This window comes from Podarcis bocagei, assembly GCF_964188305.1.
Source record: "Podarcis bocagei genome assembly, chromosome: 1".
Lineage (NCBI taxonomy): Eukaryota > Metazoa > Chordata > Lepidosauria > Squamata > Lacertidae > Podarcis > Podarcis bocagei.
Genome location: NC_138125.1, coordinates 42945830 through 42970808, shown reverse-complemented (window position 1 = coordinate 42970808; position 24979 = coordinate 42945830). Strand labels below are relative to the sequence as shown.

The following is a 24979-nucleotide window of genomic DNA, read 5'->3' as shown; positions in this document are numbered from 1 at the left end:
TGATCCTGGTTTTTCTTGCACATGTTTCCGCTTAGGGATCTTGCTGGATGTTGCTTTCCCAAATGAAGTCTTTCTTTTGGGCAGCGGCTAGGTTTTAGGGATGAGCATGGTTTGGCATTCCTCAATAAATTCCATGCCTGGCAACTGGAATAGGGTTCAATCCCACACCCAGGGATATGGTTAAAAGACAGTGGTAGGGGAACCTCTGGCCAGAGGCCTAATTTGGCCTATGATGGAACTGAACATAAATTATGTAAAATATTTATAAAATGCACAGAAATGAGTAAACTTTTTGACCCACTCACTTTTGCCTCTGGCCATACCCACCACCTGAATGCAGTATCAAGAAGGTTGGATAAGTTGGAATCCAGCCTCAAGGCTGAAATTGGTCCCACCGCTAAGTTAAAGGTGTACAGACCCACACACGCCTGGACTCTCTGCTCATCAACATTCTTCCAATATAGTTTCCACTTGAGTTCAGTGTGACTACCTTTCCAGCAGGCAGGCTACAGTTGATGTCCCTTTCCTTGTACACCAAACCAGCCTGAAGTATGATGCTCAGCATCAAGAGTAGACTTAATTGAGCACTCGCCGAAGCTCACCCCCCAGTCCAGGGAATCCACTGCCATTCACTGGAGCTTCTATATACTGCAGCTCCTCCTCCTCCTTGCTATCACTGCCTGATCACCAGCCCTCTCTGAGTATGCAAGCTATGCTACCAGTGAAGACGTGGAGCAGCAACTTGGGAGGAGAAAGCCACACTAAAGGCATCTTGCCCAAGAGACCTCAAAACTTGGAGGTGGCACTGGGAAGTATGCTTAATAAAGTCATGGCTGTTATTTACCCAGCTTTATGCATTCAACACCTGCTTTTCTCCCACCCTCCCGCTATTGGCAAAATAGTTACTTCTTGCATTGTTTGAATCATACAGGTAGGGGATGGCTTCCCATTGCAAGTTAAACATCTGGAGGCAAGCTGCAATCTGCAATCTGTACATCATCGGAGATTACATTGCAGATTTCTAATGGCAGGAAAGATTTATTGGCTGCTTCCATGGTCTTAGGAACATAAGAAGTTCTGTAACAACAGTCTATATCCCCTGCTTTTTTAAAAAAAGAACATGTACGGTAGGAAATGCTTCAGGAGGTAGAATGGAAAACTTCAGCCAAAGATCTACAGGGGACAATAATGAACTGTGAAGTGCAGAATTTGATTTCCAGCCCAAAAATGAAATACAGGCTTCTGATCGCTAACAATCCACTTTCATTTCTATAAGGATCATATCTCTAGCCTTTGTGACAATAGAGGTGAATGCAGTGTCATCTAAAAGTTGTGTCCATAATAAGATGACCTCCACTGGCATACCCAGTAGTTGCTGTAGCAGGAGAAAATTCTTCACAGCCCACATACCCCTCTTCTTCCCTCCTATATGTCAAATTTGTGAACTAGCGGTTTCTTTTTCTGATTTACAATGAACTACTGATGTTCTTCTGCAACCATATCCAACTTTTTCACTGACTAAAAGATCAAGGTTTACTTCCATGTGTGAAACAACCATCCCACATCAAAGACTGACTTTCATATAACCGCACATGCAAAAATGTTCAATAAAGACAGTTCAGCTGAAAGTCAAAAAGATAAGGTCCATGCATGTGCGAATGAACTCCAATGTTCAAATTGTATTCAGTGCACACCTGGCTGGTGTGAAAAGACACAAATGCATTCAATACAGTGCGAACACTTACAGATCACCAAAGCAGAGGACCACAGGGTGACACAGATTTCAATAAAATTGGCATGTGCTAATTTATATTATATTATATTTACATTATAATTTACATTATAATTTATGTGCCTGGCGTGCTCTGGTCCATGAGGTCATGAAGAGTCGGACATGACTAAGCGACTAAACAACAACAACAATTTATATTAAAGGTACCAACTGAAAAATTATCACTATGATTTAAACTGAAATATAATATATCTCACCATGATGAGGAAGAGGGTAACCAGATGTACAGTGTGGCAGATCAGTCTGTTGTCCAAGTGTTAGCTATTGATGGGCAACTTCAAGGATTCTGCTCACATTTCTTGTGACCAGACAGCTCTTCAAGCAGAGGGCTCCTTCGAACAGAGGACTGCCCTCTCACAGCTCTTCGACAAGAAGGCTGTCCTCTGTAAAGTAACACACATGGCCACCCTATTTAAACACAGAAAACAAATAAAACAAATATAAGGGTACCGATAAGAACTTTGTGGGCACATATGTACAATAGATGTGGACATTTTAGATACTCCTTAAACATGCTCTAGAGCCCTTTTCAAATGTCATGGGTTTGAGAAGTTGGGCTATGAGTCCCAACCTGCGTGTTTTTATTTGTTTGATGTGTTTTTATTTGTTTGTTTGTTTACAGAATTTGTATACCACCCTTCATCCTCAGATTCTGCATGTATGGATGGAGAACTCTCTGCACATGATCAGGAACACTGCATTTTCAGGGATCCGAACTTCATTGAGAGAACCCTCCATGTTTGCAATACTATGTGCAAAACTGCTTTTAATCTTAGGAACATGTGAAGGTGAGTCACACCTTATCCTGCTCTCCCATCCCTCCATATAGTTGTACAACAAGGGCTTGTATGCTCCTCAGTTGAAAGAATGCAGGCAGCGACATGGAGAATAACAATCTGGTCTCTCTGTTGCTATTGAAATATTTTCTAGGACAATCTTAGGTAGATGCAGGTGCTTTTCTTTGACCATCTTAAAAGTTTTAGGAAGTGTAAAATAATTATCTACAGACACAAAATATATTTACTTATATAACACATGCTTTGATTTCCATAGCAATACAAGGGACAGGGAAGCACACATGTTTCCTTGAAAAGAATATGATTTAAATTAAGTGGAAAAGTGTTTTGCAAAATGAAGGCATTTAACAGAAAAGAAAGCACAAAACTAAATATATATTTTTTTAAGAGGGGAAAAAAGTACAGCCAAAATATAATTAGGTTCATGCAAGCCTTGAAAAGTGTCTTGGACAGGGGAAAGCATTTACCTTAAGGTTACATTTTATACAAGAATAACAACTTATGTAATTGTTCTTTTCATTTTAAATCAGTTAACATATTATCAATTTTCTGCTAAGGCTTTTTTGAGCTATATTATAATAAATCAAAATATCACTTTTCAGAGTATGAAGTGCTATAGAATTCATATCTCATATGTATATTTGAAATCCAAATCTTGGTCTCTTCATTTAGAGGGGAAAGACTCCATTTTATTAATGAGCAAAGTTGGTTTTTTAAATCCATATTTCAGCTTCTTCAAAGTTCTGTTTAATCTATATTAGTCCCTTAAAATAAACTGCTTATTGAGCAAATATAAATGAAATAGCACTCTTTGGGAACTTAAAGTAGTAAACAACTTTTTATTACAAATATTTTACAGGACACTGAAGGCATTCAGGAAACTGTCTAGCAGCACAATCATATATATAGATTTACCTGGGAGTAAGTTTCATTGAATTCAATGTGTCTTACTTCTGAGTAGGCGTGCATAGGATTACACTGTTAGGTCCAATTATTGACCAGTGGGGAGAGGGATCTGTGCAGCAAATATGCCCAACATGAAGTAACAGTTGTGATGTAGAGGATGTAAAATCTACTAGGATGACAGCTTCAACTATGAAGACCAGAGGTGGCTTTAAAAACTTAATTAATCTTCTTTGAACAGAGGTAAATAAACACTAGATGGCCACATCACAAGGAGGATCAGCTGCATAAGGGAGAAACAGAAATTACAGTGGTACCTCGGGTTACATACACTTCAGGTTACAGACTCCGCTAACCTAGAAATATTACCTCGGGTTAAGAACTTTGCTTCAGGATGAGAACAGAAATCATGCAGCAGCGGTGCAACGGCAGCAGGAAGCCCCATTAGCTAAAGTGGTGCTTCAGGTTAAGAACAGTTTCAGGTTAGGAACAGACCTCCAGAACAAATTAAGTTCTTAACCCAAGGTACCACTGTATATCACTTTCTAGTACAGAACTCAAAGACGTCATAGAGGTACAGAACATGCACCAAAGCTTAATATTTTTTAAAGTTTGCTTTTATGGCAGGAAAGATGACAGATCTGCCATTTTGGGTTGTTTAGCAAACTCTTAGCTAATACTAAGTGTGAATCTGATCTAATCCTCAAGTGAGGATTAGATCCACTGAGGTGAGGTGCTTGCCTCAGTCCACTAAATGCCTCACCCCTAGATGGTATAAGAGATATGTGTGATGCTTAAAGTCACCTTCCATTTCTAAGGGATACAAAGTCCCCTCAACTAAGTGCAGTAATTATTATTTGATAATAACTAGCATATACTCCACACACAAAATTACCTCAGCCATTGCAAGGACCAAATAGGTTGATTAAGCTATTCTGTCGCAAATGTGTTAATTATGATTTTTCCAAAGACACATTTGATACAGGCAGTGCCGGATTTATGTATAAGCTAAACAAGTTATAGCTTAGGGCCCCACTTTCTTGCCCCCCCCTAAAAATCACTATTAATATAGTTCTTCTTAATTGTATTTCAGTTCAACAATTACTTTGATAAAATACATATTTTGTTATGTGCAAATGGCTTTAGATACCTATTAGGTCCATAAATTACTATATAGCATATATTCAACAGAAAAAACAGCAAGAATTTGTTGTTGACAAAGGACAGCTGGACATATAAAAGGCCCCATTACCTTCAGTAGCTTAGCGCCTCATCAAACCTAAATCCGGCCCTGGATCCAAGCATTTTCAGTGGCATTGTATATGCAATAGCAGACATGAATTTCTACATTTTCCTCTTACAGCATCTATTAAAATGTTTGGAAATATTGATCTGCCTAAAATTATGGAGCAGTTAATGATGCAATGGAGAAAATGAAGTGTTTAAAGTGCCTTTCCTTTGTGCAGAGAAGAATTCAAAACCACACTGTACAAACCAGTCCCTACTGGTGTTTACAGTTAAATGGTTCTGTTTCCTGACACTGGTGATCTAGACTTCTTTTTTAAAAAATAATTTCTCCTTTACAATTGAGGAAGAGCTTGTATTTTAAAATGCTTATTCATCCCCATTTGTTTAAGAATGCTTGAGGGCTGCCAACTTGTCTGCAAATTCAGTGATATTATTTGTGAGGGAGAGACTGGGAGGATTATGAAAGTCTCCAAGACCACCAGAACTCTTTAAACATGAATCAAAATGTGTTGAGATTGTGCGGTTTTGTGTGTGGCTTTCTTGGAAGAAGCCATCCCACGAACAAACATAGCTCCTCTCACACTTCTTTTCCTCCTGATTTGAAAGGATTTCATATGTATAGGATTCTATGTTTAATCAAATCACAGAGACCCACAGCTTTAAAACACACACACACACACACACAGAGAGAGAGAGAGAGAGAGAGAGAGAGAGAGAGAGAGAGCGCTACCATAAGCCAACCTAGTAAGCCTGGTGCAGACTTTACCATGATTAGAAATTAGGAGTGTGCTGTCTCTTTGTGAACAGTATCCCTCCTCTTCTTTCCCCTCTTCCAACATGAATCCCCTCTCCCCTCCTCATCCTTGTCCATTCATTGGATTTGCTTTAACCATGGCAAAGCATTAAACTTCATTGATGCTCATAGCTGTCAACATTTCCCTTTTCTTGTGAGGAATCCTTTTCGGAATAAGGGAATTTCCCTTTAAAAAAGGGAAGCACTGACAGCTATGTTGATGCTAATGAACTCTGCTGTCATATTCTGAGGTAAAATTGCACATCCAAAATTTGAATTTTATCAAAAACCAAATAGTACAATTGGACATTTGGGTGAATTTTGAAGTTTTGAAAAATCTTTTGTTTCAGCTCCATTATTTTGGAGCATACAAAATGTGGTTTAAATTGTTTGCAGAAGTGGCTGATGAAAGCAGCAGATAAAAGTGAACAAAACAGATCAAGCCATATATCTAACAGGTGCACAACTGTAACATGTAAGTGGTGGTGGGGGGGAGAGGTATATAAAAGGAGAAACTCCTGGAGGGCAGGATCCATGTTTGAGGCAAGTACGCCTTGATGAGAACCCTAGCAGAAATTCAAAATCACAAAACTTGCAGCAAAGTAAAGCATGGAAATATAGGCTGTTAGAGCTTAAAATATGCTCTGTTGACTTTCAACATTTCCCTTGCCACAGCATAGAAAAAAGACAACACATTTGGTAAGTTAAAAATTGGCTTACTTACAAACTCTACAAATGTCAGATTCATGTGCACAGAGGCAGTAAAACTTGGCATAATTACACTGGTGTAAGTTCCTATATTATTGGTATAGGTACTCAAGTGGTGTGTGAGAGCCATGCGGTCTGAGCTTAGAGCAACCAGCTCAGACCTCCTCACACCTCGAGTTTCTCAAGTTTAGACTGGAGGTTGAAGAATAGGCTTGTATGCCCATTTCTTTCCAAGGTAAGGGGAAGTGACTTCACTAAGCCTAGTAAAACAGCTTAATCTATGGCATTAACCCCTTTATGCATTAATTAGACTTAAGCATGTTGGTAAGGGACGCGGGTGGCGCTGTGGTCTAACCCACAGAGCCTAGGGCTTGCCAATCAGAAGGTCGGTGGTTCGAATCCCCGTGACGGGGTGAGCTCCTGTTGTTCAGTCCCAGCTCCTGCCCACCTAGCAGTTCAAAAGCACGTCAAGTGCAAGTAGATAAATAGGTACCGCTCCGGCAGGAAGGTAAACGGCATTTCCGTGTGCTCCTCTGGTTTGCCAGAAGTGGCTTAGTCATGCTGGCCACATGACTCGGAAGCTGTCTGCGGCCAGACGCCGGCTCCCTCGGCCTATAGAGCGAGATGAGCACCACAACCCCAGAGTCGTCCGTGACTGGACCTAATGGTCAGGGGTACCTTTACCTTTACCTTTAAGCATGTTGGTTATGTGAGGGTGGTTATTCCACAAACCCCTTCTCAGGCAAATATAACACAACTAACACACCTACTGGGTATGATAGCTTTTTTATTTACACAAAACCAAGGCTGAACAAATATTCTGTGGCTCTACACAGTTGCTATTCTATCCCCCTCTCCCTTTGAACCCAATCTCCAGGCAGGGGGTGGATCTACACACAGGGGGGAATGCTATAAATAAGTCAGAAATTAAATCGTTATAACGAAAGAAAAAACACTATGGAAAATTGCTTTGCTTTTTTTTTTTTTTTGCTGTCCATCACCATCTGGCGTTGCATGTTTATAACACATTCAAAACTGTTTTTTGACTAATGTAGCTGAGTGGGATCCTCTAAATGCAATGGGCACTATTAATTAGAGCTGTAGCCCCAGTGACCCCTGACAACACACCCACAAATGCTTTAAAGCCCCAAATACAAGTTAACCCTTAGCTTGCACTTTTTAGTGGAATCCTCTACCATTGCTATTCCAGCAAAAATATCAATATGTTTAGAGCTGTAATGAAAATCATTACCAGGGAACTGTAATACAGTGGTGGTGAACCTCTGACCATTGAGTCTAATTAGGCCTGCCAGGCCTCTGAATTTGACCCACAATGACTTTGGGCAAACCACACCCATTTGTCAGTCAGATGATGCAGAGATCAGTTATCTCTGCACTAAGCACTAGGTCTTAGCACTAAGCAACACAACACTGAACACAGCACTTATCTCCAAACTTGGTGCCTACTAGAAAAACAATATTGTAGCTAGTTGAGATGTGGCTGAATTGTACTGGCAACATAGGAGTGAGTGGCAAACAACTAGAGAATATATTGAGTGGGTAGGCAAGATATGAATATTGTTTTCCCATCTCACAGGCAGAAACGGCAGAGTGAAGCACAACTGTAGGAAGTCTGAACCTCTGAAGCAGTTCATGGCAAAGTTTGGGAATCCCTGCTGTAGGACAACCTGTAAAATCCCTTGAATAAACAATGAACACTGAAATCCGTGTAGCTTGACCTGCACTAGTGTATTTTAGAGTTAATCACTGGAGTTTTATCATGGTTACAGAAACTGGACACACCATGGCTCATAGCTATCTTGAAAGAGAAGTAAAATATTTAATTTGGCACATATTGTGCAAGACCGTTCAAATAGTGTTTTGGGTACTGTATTCTTACAATGTTTAGCAATCTTTCTTTCTTTCTTTCTCATCCACTTTCAAGCATACAGAAGTGTGAAATGGGAGGCTAAAGAAAGCATAATTCTTAAAGGAACTGGGAGGCAGAAAGTCCTGAATGCAAAGCTAAAAGTGCAAACTTAACTCATGTTAGTTATATACATGTGTTGATAATGGTCAGATGACAGGCCCAGCTGGAACTCTGTGATGTTGCAGTAGAGATGTTATAAGCATTTTGTATGCAATGGCTGGGATCCAAAGAATGGACATGTACGTGTAGGGGAGAAGAGCCCATGCAGCTGGAACATTGCTTTTCGCTTTCCACTGCACAGTTCCCACAGCTTGAATACACTAACCATAGAATAAGTTTTTAAATAATGACTTTTCCGTTTGGCAAAATGAATTGATTCTATTAAAAGTGAAGATAAAGCTCTGGCTGCATTTGTGGTTCTCTCCCAAGGCTTCCGGTATGTATGTGTGTATACATTATATATATTTTTACTCTTTGGATGCAAGCTAATGTAATATGTTTTGCCAAATGTACATACAAATGTTAGTGACAAAGATTAGAGACATCTTGTGCTGGCTGAATATAGGCCAGTAATAACACCAGGGCAAGTAAATAGCCAGCAGAAGAAAACCAGACAATTTGTGACAGCATCTTATAGAATTTTGGTATATCCCAGAGATGTCTCCTCATCCCTTATCATTGGCCATATTGGCTGGAGCTGATGGGAATTGGAGTTCAACAATAACTGAAGGGCACAGCATTGGTTATCCCTATTAAACCATCTCCCACTTGCCATTGGTCAATACATTATCATTTTAAAAGATGATGGTGGTGGTGATGATGATGATGATTAATTGAATTTCTATACTGCCCTATACCTGGAGGTCTCAGTGCAGTTCACAGATAATGGTCCAAGTGCATAGCCTTGGCTTTATTTCATTTTTTTTTATCCCTAAGCTCTTTTATTTTTACAGTAAACTTAAGAATCAGCAAAGTCATTCCTTGCAGCAAACTTTCTTTTTCCATGTGCATATTCATTTGGCAGGGCTATGAAACAAACTCCTTTTCCATTATTACTTGCAGCTCCTTACACCACAAAAATTCAACCAATGCAATTAAATTCTCAAGAGGATTTTATAGCATGTACTTGGAATGCACTCTGGAGCATAGAGCTGTATCACAAAACATATACAAAACAGAATCCCAAAGAAGGCAGATGTTATAAATTTACATGCCCCAAATTTGTGTATCTTCATATACCCCATCAGCTAAAACGTTGATTCGCAGATCACTAAGTGTTCTGTTTAGATTAAATAAAGACAGATGAGAGCCCATCAGAAAATGAGGCTAAACAAGGCAGGCGGGGGGATGGGGTGGGGGTCTCAGTGGGACACAAACCTGCTGGTGGTGATTAGTAGCACAGGTTTAGACCGTCTCTTATTTGATTCTCTCAATGGAGCAAGGAGCCAGTTTCAGACCTAAGATGGTGGGCGGAGTACAGTCCACAAGTTTGCTAATGTGAGCAGGATGGATATTTCCCTTGGCTGCCTTGACCAGTGTTCTTTTCAACTTCAGTATGGTGAGAGGAGTCTAGTCCATCTAAATCAGCTAACATCTCTCCCATAAGATTTTAATAATTCCATGTTTCATTTTTAGTGTTGATTTTGAAATGACGACGGAACAAGCTGATGAATACTTTGGGAATTGTTGCCTTAAGTAAAACACTTAATCACTATGCTTTTGTATTATACTTTTGTATTATGTTTCCATATAAAGCTGCTACATTGTGATGCATTTAAAATAGCTGAAACCTATCTGAGTAAAATATATACAGAAAAGCTTCCAAAGTTTCCTTAAAATGGAAGTGGTGGACCTTTTTGGCTAGCAGGCTAGATCTTTATCGAGCCACCCAACTGTCAATCATCATTATCTCAGGTGACCAATAGTAAGGCAGTCCCACCCAACTGGCAAATTTGACCCATGGGTTAGTGGGAAAGGTGTGCTTCACCAACACATTCCCTAAAGGACATAACCCAGCCCATCAGCTGACATCACCCAATGACATCATGCAGGTGGGTGTAGTTTGGGAGAAATAGACTTGCAGGCCGACTTGGATCTCCGTGCAGGCCAAGACTGGCCTGAGGTTCCCCATGTCTGCTTTGAAATGTAGGATTATCTGAATTAGAAACTGTGATTATGTAACAGGTTTAGAAGATTTGCGTTTACAGCATTTGTAAACTCCTGGAATTTAAATTTCGGGGGGGGGCAATCCATGGCAACTAACACATCACATCTCTCAACGGTAAGTATTTGCAGTATACAAATCTGAGGACATGTGTTTCTGCACTGCTGCTAATGTAGTATGTGGGAAGGGAGCAGCTACAACTTCTGAGGTAGCATCCTGAAAGCAATTCATATGGTCCAGGAGATGGATCACTGCCCTGTTTTTGCACCTGCTCTGCATTTTTGTAAGGGTTCTCTTGCTCTTGGTAAGTGAAGCAAAACTGGAATGTTCTAACACAGTTGCCAGGTGCAGGATTCTACGAACCATATTTTCTGCTGGAGCTGTTCAAGTGGATATTTAAGTAGTGAAGGGTACAAGCACTACCTGCACCGTGATTCAGAGCTAAAGCAATAACTTATTCCCAGATCCTTTTACTTTATAGCACTCCAGTGAGTCTATACATTACTTAGGCTCATTTCTTCCTTACCTATACTGACAATTGTTCCAAAGATACTAATCATAATTCCACGAAATAGAAGGTTTCGATTTTTTTTTTTAAAAAAGTCCTCTGCTTCATGGAATTCTGATCACCAAAAGCCTTGGGACAAATAACATGTTTATAATCCAATAATATTGCAACCAGAGCACAATAACTCATGTCGGACATTTTTGGCAAGTTGTTCACAGAGTTTGAGTGAGACTACGCTGCATACAGCATGTATGTACTCCAGCACAACATAGTATTTTATGTGGTTTCTAAGGGATATCATGGAAATGGTCCCACATCTTATCTGCAGCATGCACATTTATCTATGCACTTATGGGGCCAAAGTGTTAAGAGAAAGTATTTCCAGATGTACTAGTGCTTGCTCGGAGCTTCACCACACAAACACTCGCAGTGGGTTGCTGCCAACATTTATCCTTCTTTCTCTCTTTCTTCCGTCCTTTCTATTTTTGCAGTGCCATTCCTTTTGGCTTCGGTCTTTTCTTCAGCACTTTTCGTCTGTCCAAAGTATGTAGACGGTTAGCTTAAATCATTCGTTTTGTTTATGTGGCAACAAGTTCAGAGTTCTGGCTGAAAAAATGTTCTTGGCCATGGACAAGGCAGGCCTGGAGATGCCTCCATCTGTTTTAAATATGCCACAAATTGTAGTATGGAAACCATTGCTTGCAAATAGTAGCCAGTTTATTTATATATATATATATAACAGAGCTCTGTTCCAGTAACAAGAAGCCGAAAGCACCAGCCTGAAGATGACGAGTGAGACCTCGTCGAAACGTCGCCTAGACACCCCAACTCTTACACGGGAAGACACCCGAAGACACCAAAACCTGCATATATATATATATATATATAATATATTTTAAAAAAAACAAGCATGAGTCAATTGCGAGCTGTTTTTCATGCTTGTATATAGATTAACTTCAGAGAAGTTCAAGCCTTTTAAGGAAGGAATTTTCATATTTGTTTGACTATATTGTATAGATCAGAATACATTTGGATAGTAGAGACAAAATATCTGTTGTTATTACTGATTTTTTTCATGAGTTTTAAATATACAGACTTCACAAATAAACTTCATTTCTCTCCCCACAAGCACAAAAAACAACTAAGCCTGGAGTGCAACCATTGCCTTATAGAATCAAAAAGCAATGACTAAAATAAATATTTTTGAAGTGCATTTTGTGAATCAGTGGAATACAGTGGGGCAGCAGAGATGTAGAATTATATAGTTTGAAAATCCATGGCTGACTTTCTTTCAGATAGCCATGTTCAAATATATAAAAGGATGTCATATAGAGGAGGGAGAAAGGTTGTTTTCTGCTGCTCCAAAGAAGCGGACACGGAGCAATGGATCCAAACTACAAGAAAGAAGATTCCACCTAAACATTAGGAAGAACTTCCTGACAGTAAGAGCTGTTCGACAGTGGAATTTGCTGCCAAGGAGTGTGGTGGAGTCTCCTTCTTTGGAGGTCTTTAAGCAGAGACTTGACAACCATATGTCAGGAGTGCTCTGATGGTGTTTCCTGCTTGGCAGGGGGTTGGACTCGATGGCCCTTGTGGTCTCTTCCAACTCTATGATTCTATGATTCCTCTCAGAAGCTCAATGCTGCATATAAGAATCCCTACACACACACACACACACACACACACACACACACACACACACTTTTTATGTTCACACAGCAACCTGGTGATGTATGTAGGTTATACTGAGAGATATTGGATGGCCCAAGTTCACCCAGGGATCATCATGGTTCAGTGATGATCAGGAGTGGTCAGTGTGAATCACCTCTGTACATCTGGCCTCCTGTGTTATTACTCAGTTGCAGCCCTGCAGTGTACTACTACTGTTGCCTAAGTCTGGGAGAGAGGGAGAGAAGGCTAAAGTGTAGGCAGGTGCTGAGATATCAGTCAGCACTAGTGGGTGAGACTACCAAAAGTTGGAGCCAGTCTGCAGAAGTGCTGTTTATTGACCTTTTCCACTCATACTTGTGATCTTTTGACTTGGAGGCTTCTTAAAACTGCACAACTTCCAGGATGGGTGAGTCACCACCAGAACCTTCCGTTGGCTGTGTACAAAACTGCCAAAGTTGTACATTTTCCCAGTTAGAATTAATCACGAAGATTAACTGCCAGTTCTGAGATAGCTTAAAGATTAAAACATTGCCAGTTTTGAGACTACAGGGATTCAAAGTTGCACTTATAAGGAGCTATAGTTTATCTTCAGTCCATTGGGAATAAAACTAGTTACATGCAATGGATTGGTGATACTATGCAGATCACAGATGATGCTGTACCAATTTTCTTGTGAGCCAAATGAAAATACTTCAGTTTATTAAAATGATTTTGTCCAGCTTTCTCTGAATAAGTGGCACAGCCTATTCTGTCATTAAGAAAAAGTAACAGTTTTCTGCCTTGATGCATTCCATTTTACTATTGGTCCCTTACAGATAACCTATTCATTAAGCATTCATTCTGATTTGCTTATAGGAAGGTCAAATGGCCTTGCATCCATTGTATCCCACACATTCCAGTGCATTTTCTCCATCAATTTCCTAATCACAAAACGTCCGCTCTTTTGGGGAAGTGGATTTGTTGTGCAAGACTCCCTAAACAACGTTGACAGTGCAACCTAAATTTGGTGGAATGTAGTTGAACTCCAACTGAAAACAGCCTGGAAGCATCATGTATTGAGGTGGAATGCATGTGTAACTTCTTAAAATGCTTACAGGAGTCTCAAATCTTAACACTGGTTCCAATGTTTTCTTAGTGGCAATGGGTGTCATATGTGGGAGTAATGAGGGAAGATTGCAATGGCAGGGCAGCCTGGAGTACCCATGTATTTGGGGTTGTAGAAACCCCTGCATTGTTCCTCTCCCACACAAAGTCTATTGCTGGAGTAAATGTCTGAATAAAGCAAAAATTGCCCGGTCTGCCATCCCATGTTGAATTTCTCCATCCTGAGATGTCCGTGTGAATATGAGTAATAGTTGTCTTCACCAATAATTTCATGGCTTCCTTGTGCCTTCCTTGTCTTTAGGGATGGGGGACAGGGATTCATTCATTTTGCATTTTAATACAAACTGATAAAATATACACTTTCCAAACCAATATATGCATATATATCGCCTTCAAAAATTGCACTTCTCTGAATTTTGTGATGCGTTTCTCCAACCAAAGAATGCATACAAAAGCACATATTAGTGAAAAGTGCATGTAGAAATACATGTATTTGTAATGATAGTGAACAAAAATGCATTATGTTACAGGAAAATTGTTTGCAGAACTGCATAAAATTGCACATGGGATACAAAATTGCACATGGAAATGCACACATTAGGAGAAACATGCACAAAAAAATCCTTACATATTTCCACGTGGCATTTTTTTAAAATAGAAAAAAACAAATGCGGCAAATTGAAATTAAGATTAGAAAACAGAAATTGAGAGAAATTTAAATTGACAGAGTCATCCATCCCTAGTTACCTGGGTATATTTTCCCATGGGTTGTGAAACACACAAGCCCCTTTCATGCATTTAGCATGCGAAAGTGGCTCCATGTATATTACGGGCAGCTGCTGATGTGAGCATGCTGATATGCTGAGCATGGATGTCCAAGGAAGGGAAGCTGCTCATGCACATAGGCTTCCATGGGATTGTGAAACCTGCTTGCACATATTTCCCCATCCTATAGAAGCCTATGCATGTTGAATTCTGTGCATATAGGCTTCTATTTGCAGATGTCCATGCTCAATATTTGGACATGCGGCCAGCTGGGGAACCTCAATGGGGGGGGGGGCAGTGACATGATGCCACTGCCTCTTGTGCTTGTGCCACTTTGCTTTACGAACTGATGAAGAGGTATATATAAACATGCAAGACAGCTTTAATATACAGAAGCATGGCCACTGCTGGGGAAACTAAATGGAGCTTGCAAACTGTTCTTCAGACTCCCCTGGAACCATAATACCTAGTGAAAGGGGTCCAACTGAATTCATTACATTCCAGCATTGCCTTCCCCTTGAGGGGCTTTTTCATTTGCAGGAAGGTGTGTTGTTATTATTTTACATGTGAGAGCATTTAGTCATGTCACCACCCAGTTGCATTCTGACAGGATGTAGTCTAGGACGAGAGTACTCTGTGGTTTTTCTAAACATTTTAGTCACCTCTCAGACAAATGAGCTTGTGTTGCAGTTGTAGTATCAAGGGTCCTACAATGTTACTTGATCTATACCAGGCACATCCAACAGGTAGATTGTGATCACTGAACATCTGTGGTAGATCACTGGTAGATCACTGGCTTCCCCCCAAAGAAGCTCAACAAGTTTGGCTCCCCTAAAGCTCAACATTTTTGCCCTGAACTCCTGAAAAAGGGTCTTCTTCCTAAAAAAAAAAGCTCAGCAACTTTGACCTGCCAGTTTTTAACTCTGCGAGTAGATTGCAGTCTCTTGGGAGTTGGCTACCCAGATCTATACTATTATTTATTTATCTTAAGTATTACTAATTGTATTCATTTGTTGTGAATGTCTCAAAAGCAGTGAAAATGTCTCAAAGCAACTTACAAATCCAAAAAATACAAACAGTTAAAAACCCGAAGGAAAAAGAAAACAGAATCCAGCAAAGAGAATTTCTAAAGTGCTCACCCAACAATAACTAGAAGAAGGTGAAATCCTGCCTGCCCAAGAAAAGATGAGCACCACAAAAAAGCCACAATCGTATCAAGGTGTGATCTAAATTAACAGCCAAAAGACAGGACAAACAAGAAGGTCCTAGTCTGGCACCTGAAAACTGACAGTGATGGTGCCAGATGTGTTTCCCTGGGGATAATTCCACAAATGGGGAGCCACCACGGAAAAAGCCTGTTCTCTTAATGCCACTCTCTGCACTTTCCTTAGACAAAGCAAATGGAGAGGAGCCTCTGATGACAACTACAGGGTCCAGGTATGTTTGGGTGGGATAAGCCACTCCTATATAATGTTAAGTAGATGTTCAACGCCTTCTCTCAATAGCTGCAGTGTGCTTCTTGGGGCCTAGGCAGAATGCAAACCATTGTACTTCCCCTAAGTGTACATGGAAATTATGGTTCCCTGTGCCAGGAGGGATACTTTGCCTGCACAAGTGCAGGCCACATGTTGCTCTGTCCCTGCCTCAAAAACTCATTGGTATCTGAAGAAGTGTGCATGCACACGAAAGCTCATACCAAGAACTAACTTAGTTGGTCTTTAAGGTGCTACTGGAAGGAATTTTTTTATTTTGACTATGGCAGACCAACACGGCTACCTATCTACTCATTGTACTTTGTATCTCTCATATTGCTTTCCTCAACTCCATTTCCTCCAGCCCAATTAGACAGGCCAGTAGGCAATGTTTGATTCTTCCCAATAAGGTCCACTTAAAAAGAGGGTGGGGGCAAGCCAGACACAACTGTCAAGACTTTGTGTCTAAAAAACATTTGGTAAGTTAATAAGGTTTATGGCAAGACGACAGAGTATTACAGTAAGTTCCTGGATGCGATGTCATGAAAAAGTGCTCTTTTCATTAGCAAAATGTTTCCTTTAGGCCACGGGTTTGACATTTTGTCAATCCCCTTACTTCACTGGAGTGGTATTCCTGTGAATTCATAATTGCTTTACTTGCTCTGTTATGATGCCACCCTCTTCCATCTCTGTATCAGAACTTGAATTCTTAAATCTGTGGCAGTGACCACAGGGGTTGTTATAAAGCAAACTAGTAACCAGCAGATCAATTATTTCAAGATCCTGTTTCTCAATATTTCTTTTTTAAAAAAATTAAAAAATTAGTTTAGAAATATCCCCGGGCACAAGAGTCCTAAATTACAAAATTTGCTTCAGTACCCCAAATGTATATAATGTCAACATTCATAATGGAACCACGGTCTGGATTCTTCATCTCCACCCCCAACATAATCTAAAAATTAATTGGTGTCCTATAATGCAGAGCCACGGAAGTCACAGCTCCATATCTATATTTGGAACCCACGACCAATATCTGTACCTGGCATCCTCAGGCATCTATCTGTGCCCCAGCATCCTGGCAGAGCAACTGCTACCTGCCCTGAGTTCCCCTTTGCCATTTGTTTTAAATGGAGCATTGCCACCAAGCAATAGGGGATATATAAGTAGACACTAGACCAGGGGTCAGCAAACCTTTTCAGCAGGGAGCCGGTCCACTGTCCCTCAGACCTTGTGGGAGGCCAGCCTATATTTTTTTTTTTGGGGGGGGGGAAATGAACAAATTACTATGCCCCACAAATAACCCAGAGATGCATTTTAAATAAAAGCACACCTTCTACTCATGTAAAAACATGCTGATTCCCCGACCATCTGTGGGCCGGATTTAGAAGACGATTGGGCCAGATCTGGCCCCTGGGCCTTAGTTTGCCTACCCATGCTCTAGACCTAGCTGCCCAGGGTTGCTAGGAACACTGCTGCCTGTCACCATCACCAGGTTGATCTGCTAAGGCCTACTATGAAACAGGGTTGAACAATGTCCCATGGCAGCCAGGGAGATGGGTCAGTAGCAGCAGGAAATCATAAGTTTAATTTAAATGCCCCCTGATAAATTTTCTATTAAGAATATATAGCTTTCCACAATAATTTATTACTGTCTGTTTTTAACACTTTTACATGGTTTTTATTATATGTTTTATGTAGTGTTGCTCTAAACTGCTTTGATTTTTTTAAAATGATATAGCAGTATATATATATATATATTTTTCCGATTTAAAAAGTTTTATTATAATCCAACATCTAAAAAAAACATATACATTGTTAATAATAAAACAAAGCACAAAAAGAAACAAAGATAGTAAAATAATTCAAGAATCCATATACAGTATTTCCGTTCTTTGACTTCCCACCACCACGACGAGACCTCTATCTCAACAATATTTACCGCAGTGTCTCTTTCAAATTGTCATGTTCTACCTCGCAGTTTTTAAATTATACCTACTGAGACTTTGGTGTTACCTAATGTCATCTCCATGTATGAAAAAAATTTATTCCAGTCATTAATAAATTTAGTATTTTTCTGATGCCTAATCTTCTGCGTCATTATTGCTAAGTCAATATATTCAATTAGTTTGATTCGCCAGTCCGTGATTGTTGGCATGCTGGGGTTTTTCCATTTCTGCGCTAGCAGTATTCTAGCGGCTACTGTTGCATACTGGAATAGGGTTTGGTCATCCTTATTGATCTCACTGCCCACCATTCCTAAAAGGAATGCTTCGGGTTTTTTTGGGAAAGTATACTTTAGCATCTTTTTTAGTTCATCATAGACGGAGCCCCAAAACTTTTTTACTACGTCACAAGACCACCACATATGGAAGAAGTCTCCCTCTTTCTCATTGCACTTCCAGCAGATCTTATTCCCGGTTTTATACATTTTAGCTAATTTTGTTGGGGTGATGTACCAACGATACATCATCTTTTCCATGTTCTCTCGGAGACCGACACATGCTGAGAATTTCATATCCTTGGTCCATAGTTTTTTCCATTTTTCATATTCTATAGGATGTCCTATGTCTATGGCCCACTTGATCATAACTTCTTTGACTTCCTCATCCATAGTGTCCCAGTCAAATAGTTGGTTATACATTTTAGTTAGAAGCTTAGACTTCCCTTCTATTATTTCTAACTGGAATTGGGATTTATTTTTACTCATTCCAGCTTTTTTGTGTTCGTTCCATAAAGAGTTAATTTGATGGTATTGTATCCACCCCGTTAGTTTATCTTTTAACTCTTCGTAAGGTCTAATTTCCCAACCTTTCTCGGATCTTTTCAAAAGTTCAGCATAATTCCATCTTCTACCTTCCATATTCACTTTTTTGATTACTAGAATATCTATGGGTGACAGCCATAATGGAGTATCTTTTTCTACCAAGTTCTTACATCTGTTCCACACTTCCAATAACGCTCCTCTTATAATGTGATTAGAGAAGCCTTTATGTACTCTTCCCTTATCTTGCCATAGGTAAGCATGCCATCCAAACCTAGCATTAAAACCCTCCAAATCCAATAGGTCGGTGTTGTCCAGTACTATCCACTCCTTCACCCAACACAAACACGAGGCCTCATAGTATTGTTGTAAGTTCGGGAGCGCAAATCCACCTCTATCTCTTTTATCAGTAAGCAACTTATACTTAATTCTGGCCCTTTTGCCCTGCCAAATAAATCTGGAAAGGGTCCTCTGCCAGTTCTTAAACATTGTTGTACCCCTGATTACCGGGATGTTTTGGAATAGGAATATCATTTTGGGGAGGATGTTCATCTTGATGGCAGCCATTCTCCCCTCCCATGAGAGGTGTAATCTACTCCAGCTGTCTAGATCTCTTTTGCATTCTCTCCACGTTCTATTATAATTGTCCTCCACCAAGTTTATATTTTTCGTTGAGAGCCAGATACCCAGATACTTAACCTTTTTTGATATCTTTATCCCAGATTCTAATTCAATTTGGTTTTTTGATTGTTCGTCTAAGTTCTTTACCAGCATTTTTGTTTTTATTTTATTCAATTTGAACCCAGATAATCTCCCAAATTCCTCCATTACATCAATGATTGCCTTTATCCTCTCTAGGGGTTCTTCTATTGATATTACTAGATCGTCAGCATAAGCCTTGACTTTATATTCTTTTTTACCTATCTTAATCCCTCTTATTTCCGAAGTTCCTCTGATCTTATTCAATATAACCTCCAGAACCATGATGAATAACAGGGGTGATAATGGACACCCCTGCCTTGTACCTTTTGTGATCTTAAATGAATTTGTTAAATTACCATTAATGATAAGTTTCGCTCTTTGGTTTGAATAAATTGCTCTGATGCCTTCTAAGAATGGCCCTCTTATTCCTGCCCTCTCCATACATTTAATGAGGAATTCCCAGGATACATTATCGAAGGCCTTTTCGGCATCTACAAAGATTAGGGCGGCAGGGATATCAATCCTAAGATCCAGATATTCAATTATGTTAATTACATGTCTCACATTCTCCTTTATCTGCCTGCCCGGCAGAAATCCGGCTTGGTCTTTATTAATTGCTCTATTCAAATATTTCTTTAATCTGTTTGCCATTATTCCTGCGAAAATCTTGTAATCATTGTTGAGCAATGATATTGGTCTGTAATTTGATATGTTAAGTGTATCAGAGTCTGCTTTGGGTATTACTGTGATATGTGCCTCTTTCCACGAATCAGGCATTTCCCCTCCTTGGAGGATATTATTAATTACACTACAGAGTACCGGGATCAGATGTTCCTCTAGGGTTTTGTAATATTTTTGTGTAAGGCCATCTGGGCCAGGGGCTTTTCCGGGTTTCATTTTCTTAATTGCATCTCTAACCTCATCCATAGTTACTGGTTCATTTAACATTAACCTTTCCTCATCTGTTAGATCTTCTTTCCCGTTCCTTTCCAAATACCTTCCTATCTCATTTGTATCTTCTGCCTCTTTCTTTTTGTACAAATTTTCGTAGTATTGAAGGAACTTTCCCTTAATCTCACTGGGATCCTCTATTATTTGATCTTCGAATTTAATTTTATTAATCACTTTTTGCTTCTGTTTTTTCCTCAATTGCCACGCTAACAACTTACCAGTTTTATTTGCTGATTCGAAGTATCTTTGTTTCATCGTCTTTATTCCCCACTCTATTTCATGATTCAGCAATGTTGAGTATTGGGTTTGTAGTAATTTATAGTTTTGTATATACCTCTCATCCCCAGGGTTTGTTGTTAATTTATCCTCTACTTCTTTTAGTTGCTTAACTACTTCTTCCTTCTTTGCTTCTCTCAAATTCTTCCTATATTTGTTCTGTTGGATCAAAAAGCCTCTAAGGACTGCTTTACTAGCATCCCAAACCACATTAATTTTAGTTTCTTTGTGCAGATTATAGTCGAAATATTCTTTCAAAACATTCTTTGCCTTATCAATGATCTCATCCTGTTCCAGTAAATAATCGTTCATTCTCCATCTATACGGGCCTGATGGAGTGCCCTTTATTTCCAAAAGAATTGAATTATGATCCGATAGTGTTCTGGGCTCTATTATACACCTCCCCGCTCTCAGCGAAAGCTCCCTGGAGACCCAGATCTGGTCTATTCTACTCCAGCTCTGGTGTACTCCAGAGAAATGGGTAAACTGTTTCTCTGTAGGGTTTTTGTATCTCCAAATGTCTATTAGGTCTAAATTTTCTTGGAGATCATCGAAGGTTTTTGGGAGTTTCCCCTGTTTCCCTTTCCTTCTTTTTTCGCTTCTGTCAATGTTAGGTTCCGGGACTCCATTCAGATCCCCTAGTAAAATTAGTTTGTAATTTTCTAATTCTAATAAAGTTTGTTCCAATTTACTAAAGAACTCAGTTTTGTTTGTATTAGGGGCATATATCGATACTATGTTAAATCTTTCCCCTTGGTGGGTAAAGTGGATCCCTAGGATCCTCCCCTCCTCATCTTTACATATTACTTTGGGTTCCAGTTTCTCTTTGGCATAGATGACCAACCCTCTCTTTTTATTCACCTCTGAGTTAATAAACTCCTTTCCCAGCTTTTTATTGGTCAGTATATGTTTGTGTTTTTTGGCCACATGGGTCTCTTGGCAGCACACCACATCACATTTTTTATTTTTCAAAACTTTCACTATTTTATTTCTTTTTGGTTTCTCATTTAGACCGTTAACATTCCATGTTAAAAAAGTTAAAGACATTATTTAGGAAAGACGTAGTGTTTATGTCCGATTATTGATTCTTTATTTCTTCCTCTTCCTCTGTTTCTTCACCTGTTTCTTCCCCTTCCGCTACACTTTCCCCCTCAACCTCCTCTCCTTCTCCTTCCCGCTCCCCTGTGGCCTCCCCCTCCCCCTCCCTCGCCTCCCCCCTCCCTCGCATCCTTTCTATCTAATATTCCACTCTCCTTTTTAGTAAGCTCCTTCTCGTATCTTCTCAGGAACTTCTCTACCTCTAGTGAGCTGGTCAGTTTAAATCTCTTATCCTTGAAAAAGAAAGCAATTCCCTCAGGGAATTCCCATCTATATTGAATGTTATTCCTTCTCAGGACTCCTATTATGTGTCTGTACCCTTCCCTCTTACGAAGTAGCCTAACCGGAATCTCTTTCAGGACAATTATTGGTCTACCGCCTATTATTAGTTTTTTATGGTAGCTTGTTTTAAGTATCAAGTTTCTCATTCCTATTGAATTAAACATTACTAGGCAATCCCCTATGGATTTCCTGGTTTTGTTCTGGTATGTTCTCATTTTAATCCTAAAGGCGTTTTCTATTGTGTACGCGACCTCCTCTTCCTTGGTCTCTAGCCACTTTGCTAATTCAGTAATTATTTTTTCTTTAATGTTCTCTTTCGTCTCTTCTTCTATGCCTCTAAATTTTAAGTGCATTTGTCTTTGTCGCATTTCAGCCATCGCTATATTGTCCCATATCTGCTCCTGTGATTTGTTCAGCTCTCGCATCTCCTCCTTCATCTTCTCTGTCTCTCTTTTCTGTTCTCTCATGTCTTTTTGAATTTTTTTGTTAGATTCCTCAAATGTCTTTGCTTTAACTGTTAACTCTTGAACTTTCTTTCCAAGTTCTCCTATAGCTCCTTCTATTCTTTTGTCTATTCTATCTTGCATTTCCTCTAATTTGCTTTCTATATTATTTTCATTTTGCTTAAGTTCCTCCTTAATTTTTAGCCACAGAAAATCCAGGTCTTTAATTTCTTCCTGTCTGGAAATTTTCCTTTCTCCTGGTGTTCCCCCTCCCCTTTTCCCATTCTTCCCCTGCATTTTTACTCCTGGTTATTCGTTAAAACTTTTCACTGCTGGCTCTCTCCCTTTAAGGGCTCACAATCTCCTTATTCCCCTCTGTGCAGCTGTCCCAAATAATCTGTTAATTACACAGAAGAATACCATCAAAGTCCCAACAAATTCCCAGCAAATTCCCACACGGAGTACCCAGAACTTAACAAAGTCCCATGTCTCCAGAATACCAAAAAATTGGGGGAGTTATCCGAGAGGTGAGCCTGGGGAGGCAAGGGGGTAGGGGGAGCAAATAGGTTATTTATGTAAACTTTACAAGACAGGTAAAGGAAGGGTCAGCCAGGGAGGCTGGTAAAAAGATATAACAATAGCTATGCAGAGAGCTGAGCTGCTGCTGAGTTGGCTAGGTGGGGGGGGAGGGGGGAAGGGTAAAGATTAACCAAGAGAGGAAGTATACACAGGTATACAGAAAACCATAGGTAACAATCAGTCTAAATCACTAGGGAGTGGGGGGGGGATTTTGTTACGTCTATTTCAAATAATTGTCCGTCTTCAACTTCCTTTGCATCATTAACAAAGCACTCTTACAACAGTCCAAGAAAGTCCCATGTATCTAAATAGAAAGGAGAAGCAGGTGCAGTCCTTAGTTATTGAGCATTTCCAACTTTCAGCAGTGAGTCTCTTCCGAGGATGACCTTATTAACTTTGTCTCCTCCCCCTTTGTGCTTCTCCTGTTCTCTTAAAGTTGTTCCAATAACGCTTACTGCTGTATGTGCCCACTAGCTCGCCAATAAAGAGTCACAGAGAAAAACAAAACTTAAGCAATATCCCGAAATAAGCGTCCAAATAAACGTCCAAATGTAGGTTCATTCGTAAGTCCTAACAGAAATATACGTCACTTAGGCCAACAGTCTTTAAACTTCCTATAAATGAAAGTTCGGTTCGTTCCTTTAGTTTAGTCAATAGAAAGAAAAAATTACCCTCCTCCTTCTGAGCATACACAGTTCGGTCGTTATGAGTTATTCTGCTTTCTTACTAACTGCGGTTCTCTGAGTCTGCGCCCTTCTCGCTCTCCGTCGGGTGGGGACCATATATAAAAACAGTTACTGCCCGGACTCACCCATCTATACTCCTTCTCTTCACTATTATTTTGGGTCCAATAACGACGGGGAATCCGTTTTTAAACCTGTGGTGGCTCGTCGCACTTTTCGGTGGAAGCTTGAGGCATCGTAGCTCGGAGATGGTAATTCCCTGTTGTGCGCCTGCGGCTCCGCCCCGTCTCTCCTCTCTGCCGAAGAGGGGAGGACCCACGGATGTAAAACGCCGCTCCACGCCGCTGGGAACCTTCCCCCAGGGGTTCCCCCCCTGGGCTTTCGCTTTTTTTGAGGGGCGCAGTGCCCTTGCGACACCCCCTTATCTCCGGGATATTCGGAAAGCCGCTAGCGAGGCTTTCCGCGCTTCCTCGCCGTCCGCGGCCGGAACCGGAAGTCACCATATAGCAGTATATATTTTAAACACAAAAAACAAAACCTTGGCAATGGCCCCCAAAAGCAGAAGATGGATTTGCTGGAACCTGAATGAAGCCATTGGGCGTTATAATTCCCGGCAACCTTAACCAACTACACTACCCAAGATTCTTTGGAGGAAGACATGTGTTTTAAATATATAGTGTGTACTATTTTGTTTTATATAAAGTTTACCAAACTGAGGCAGTCTTTGAATTCATGCTATGTCATTCCAGATGCTGGAAGACCACAATGTGAGTTACCGCCCTCAAGGAAAAGCTCATGCCAATCCTTTAAGATTACAACAATCAAATTGTAGTTGCCTGCCAGAATTGGGAAGAGGAAATCAGCCAGATCTAAATAATAAATATTTATTCATTCATTCATTCATTCCCCGCCCATCTGGCTGGGTTTCCCCAGCCACTCTGGATGGCTTCCAACCAAATAATAAAAACAATACAGCATCAGACATTAAAAACTTCTCTAAACAGGGCCGCCTTCAGTTGTCTTTTAAAAGTAAAATAGTTGCTTATTGCCTTGACATCTGCTGGGAGCGTGTTCCACAGGACGGGCGCCACTACCAAGAAGGCCCTCTGCCTGTTCCCTGTAACCTCACCTCTCACAGTGAGGGAACTGCCAGAAGGCCCTTGGAGCTGGACCTCAGTGTCTAGGCTGGATGGTGAGGGTGGAGAGGCTCCTTCAGGTATACTTGACTGAGGCCGTTCAGGGCTTTAAAGGTCAGCACCAACACTTTGAACTGTGCTCGGAAACGTACTGGGAGCTCTGTGGCATCTTACATCTACCTAGGTTATCATTGGTTGGTTCCTCCATTTCCT

General features: G+C 40.2%; 1 long non-coding RNA gene across 1 annotated transcript in view; it reads right to left on the bottom strand.

Moving 5' to 3' along the window:
• Positions 1-1018: 1018 nt before the first annotated feature.
• The window catches only part of LOC308596075, a 74065-nt gene continuing 50104 nt past the window's right edge, over positions 1019-24979 (bottom strand). The window contains exons 3-4 of the long non-coding RNA XR_014012302.1: positions 1990-2200; positions 1019-1102 (exon numbers count right to left, since the gene is read on the bottom strand). This is a non-coding gene — a long non-coding RNA (uncharacterized lncRNA). The remainder of the gene's footprint in view (positions 1103-1989; positions 2201-24979) is intronic.